Source organism: Rutidosis leptorrhynchoides, chromosome 1 (genome assembly GCF_046630445.1).
Source record: "Rutidosis leptorrhynchoides isolate AG116_Rl617_1_P2 chromosome 1, CSIRO_AGI_Rlap_v1, whole genome shotgun sequence".
In the NCBI taxonomy this organism is placed as follows: Eukaryota; Viridiplantae; Streptophyta; class Magnoliopsida; order Asterales; family Asteraceae; genus Rutidosis; species Rutidosis leptorrhynchoides.
The window spans coordinates 469,629,923-469,633,976 of NC_092333.1; the positions used below are offsets into that span (position 1 = coordinate 469,629,923).

General features: G+C 32.2%; 1 long non-coding RNA gene across 2 annotated transcripts; it reads left to right on the forward strand.

The window, feature by feature from the left end:
- The first annotated feature begins 521 nt into the window (after window positions 1-521).
- On the forward strand, window positions 522-4,054 carry LOC139874560 (uncharacterized). Of its 2 annotated transcripts, XR_011767881.1 has the most exons (5): window positions 522-864; window positions 1,405-1,471; window positions 1,879-1,997; window positions 2,412-2,478; window positions 2,542-4,054. It is a non-coding gene; the product is annotated as an uncharacterized lncRNA (long non-coding RNA). The 2 variants fall into 2 exon arrangements; XR_011767880.1 differs by having other exon boundaries at window positions 2,412-4,054.

The following is a 4,054-nucleotide window of genomic DNA, read 5'->3' on the forward strand; positions in this document are numbered from 1 at the left end:
GGAAAAGAAAAAAAAAAAAGAAGATTTGGATTTTCTTTAGGAATTTTATTAATCGGTACGATCAGACAATTATGATATCATTGAAGGTTTTATTTTGTGTATAATCATATCATTTTTGTTATGTGTATGGTCGTATGGATACACATGCGCATATTTGCAATTTATTTTGATTAATTTCCCTTATAGTGTTTTGTAAATGACATGGTAAATGACATTATACACAGCAAAAACTCATAATTTCAAATCTCCGGTTAACAAATCTATACTTACTTCTATACTATATATGAAATGGCTTAGAACATGACATCACTTCAATATTTTTACCTTAGGTTAAAAAAAATCAAGGGACACTTGGCACAACATGAGATATCCTTGCATCATCATTTAAAAAACATTTTTGTTTATCTAAAAAAAAATGGAATTTTATAAAAAAATAAAAGCGGACGACGCATAAACCTTTTTTAGATAAATTAACTGAATACATTAAATTAAATACAAAATAAAACACTTTTCGATATGCTGCACGCTTCCGTCTGAAACCCTAGATAAACACCTTGGGCTTCTCAAAAATTTGCACGCCTTATCATCTTTTCATTTCAAATTTCAGCTTCATCTCCAAACTTCATATCTGCATTTCATCTTCTTCTATAAACTTCATCTCTGCATTCAAAAAAGTTATTTGGCACAAAGATATTTTAAAACCATTCTCCCTATCTCTTGAATTTTAACCGCTGCGATCTATAGCCGCCACCATCTCCGCCATCGCGCCATCGCACCACCGCCGCTGCTGCCAATCGATTATATTAGTCCGTTGATCTTCAACAAGTTATGCATCTTTTCATCGTCTTCTGGCTTCATCACTAGGTTATAATCTTCTTCTTGAACTTTTTTTTTTCAAATACAACCTGATTTTGTGTGTTAGGGTTTTTTTTTGCTCCATTTTATTAGTTTTATTTGTTAGTTTTATTAATATGCTTTGTTTCCTTTCGAGTTTAATTACTTTTTGCTCCATTTGGCTTCATCAGAAGGTCCGCAAGATGATGTAAGTCAACTTTGACCTTTTGATTTCTTCTTAATTGAAATGGGTCATTAAAAATTGAAGTCTTGAAGTTGTTTAGTTGGTGTTATAAATGGTTGATTTTTGGAAGTACTGAATGGATGTACTTTGAGCTATAATATTGTTTCCTTTTGACTTTAATTTGGATACTGCTTCAAGTTGTTGAAGAGACTGAAATTGAAATCAAAGAGATGAATTATGAAATTGAAATAAAAAATCTCTGCATTCATTCTCTTCTCCTTTTTTCTTAATTAATCTTCGATTATTATCAGGTAGCTCAATTATTTATTAAAAAAGAAACAAACTTTCGGGCATTTGTGTGAATTGATGTAATTTGGTTGTTGCAGAAGATGAAGCATAGAGAATCTGGAGAATAAAGATCCAAACTCTGCCATTTTTGATTTGGGGCTAAAGGTATTTCTACTACTTTTAATACTTCTGATGATCATGTGTATGCAAGTAATTTACTTTTTGTGATTCTCCGATTTATCAACTAATTTCGTGATCTTGGGGACTCTAAAATCTTTCTGTTATTGAAGCATATCAATTTATTTGTACGGGTAAATCGAGATCTGGTGATCCAATATTTATGGTTTTGGTATTCAATGGTAATCTTTCATTTATTCAGATCATTTTTATGTGGTTTTCATATAGAGTTTATGATCAAATTGTATGTAACTAAATCATTTGCATCACGAGTATTCATTCATGTTTTGCATATTGTAAGGTTGTTTCTGTTTGTTTATACAATTAATGTTTTTGTAACCTACTTCTATTAAACACTCTGAATCGAAATAAGCATTTTCTTTTACGCACTCCAGGTGTTTGATGAAATGCTTATATGAATAATGGATTGATCGATTTCAATAGTTGAAGAATTGTTTCGGTAATCTATACGTGACTTGCATACGAGAGCTTCATTTAATGTATACACTTTCAGGTTAATATTCTTTTCATGCAGAGTCTTATACATACACTTTTAGGTAACGTTCTATCTCATTATGCGGTTACATTCTTATTTGGAATCATTAACTCTAAGATTTATAGTTACATCTTCCTTTAGGTGTAAGTTGTAACAATGGAATTTGTTAAATATTGGCAGGTTCTATTTTTAGCTTTTATAAGATTCGACAACTTATAGGGTTTATATTTTGTCAATAATTAATTAGGCTTTCACATCTCCCTTTGGGCTTAAGTATGTTTTAAAATGCTTTGAAATTTATATTTTCTTTTTTTCAGTGGACTAAGACTAATCATTGTTGCTATGGTATAAATTATCAATCGCGTGTTGTGATGTGGTTCTATAGCATTCTAAATAGCTGTTGTGTTTATATGTTTTGCATTTGATGCCCAGATGTAGGTAGAGCATCGAATTCACAAGCTCTGATATGATAACTTATGAACTGCGCACTATACTAAAGGTATGCTTATGTTTTGGTATTGCTAATGTGCTACAATGACTAATGTTACTTTTATAATGTCAGTACAAAGGTATAGGAACACTGCTTAACACAAAAACCTCACTCAACCATCTATACTGACAATGCCTTATTCAAGTCCACTAAATGATGTCTCCAATGGTAAATATTTTATTTTTTTAAATCATTACTACTTGCACATATGCATTTAATTCTTAGTAACATGTTGTATTGTTTTTGAACTAATCTATAACGTTATTTAAGTGTGCTTGACCTATATGAATTCAAGTGTCGTTGGTAATGCACACAAAAGATTTGTCAAAAAGAACTATTGCATGTGACATAAAGAGCATTTCAAGTGTGTGTATCATTTAAAGTTAATGATAATGTGCACTTAAAAATGTTTCAAATTGAAAAAAGATGGTTTTAGACCCACATTACTTTACTGGTAAGCATGGTGCAAATAAGGGATAAGGAATGGTTTAGGGAGGTAACCCGAATCCGAATCCGAATCCGAAAATGGGTAAGGGCACGGAGGTAACCCGGATCCGAAAATGGGTCAAGGAGGTGCTAGACAGCAACAAGGTGGTTCGTCTTACATGGGCCAGCGTCACAGTTCTGTTGAATTAATGGTATGCTAGATTAGCTATGTTTTTTTTTTCTTTTTCTAATCTGACTAATTGTTTTGTGTTATTGATTAAATGTGCTGATTATGATATGGTCAAAGAGGTTATGTTTAATGCTACATCTCAGTAAAAAAAATTCATCTCTTTCGTCCTTTTAATTATATAATTCATAGTTTATGTAAAAAATCATTTGCACCAGTTTTTAGCTTGAACCCTTCATTTTGCCACTTATAATGACGTTAATCTTAATTACAGCCACAATGGCTCTGTGTGTGTGTGTATGTGTGTGTGTGTGTGTGTGTGTTTGCGTGAATATAATATGTGATAGTGATGTAAATGTTGTAGTACTATAAAGATGTACCGAGTATTTTATACGGAAATGATACAAAGGTTATGATATTTTCTATTGTTCGTTGCGGTGAACTTTAAGTTGTATTTGTTATTGTATCCAGAAACTGAACCGTTGACAAAGCCGCCACAACAAGATGCTGGTGATGGCAATGATGTTGCTACCGTATAAAGATGGTGTGGTTGTGGTGCTTCTGCAGCTGCTGCTGATCAGCTGATGCTGATCAGTTGATGCGCACTTGAAACCAAGCATACGGGCAACACTTTTTGTATACACCGTCCAGGTTGTGTTCCAATCTATATTTGAACTTCAAATGTGTGCCTTATCTTTTCACTTTTTCACTTATTCTGGTAGTCTTTTGCATTACAATTTATAATGTATACTTGAAACGGGTCATTGATGAAATTGACCGATGTTGAAACATGTCAATGTTGAAATGAGTCAGACGTTCCAAATTTATATAGGCATCTTAGGGTTTAACATTTTAGTGTGGTCTATTTGTAACATTAAATTTGTAAACTATATATTTGCATTTGATGTTGGTTAATCAGTTGATACATGTTGGTTTTATATTTTGGTTATTTCTGCAAAAAGTCAGCAACAA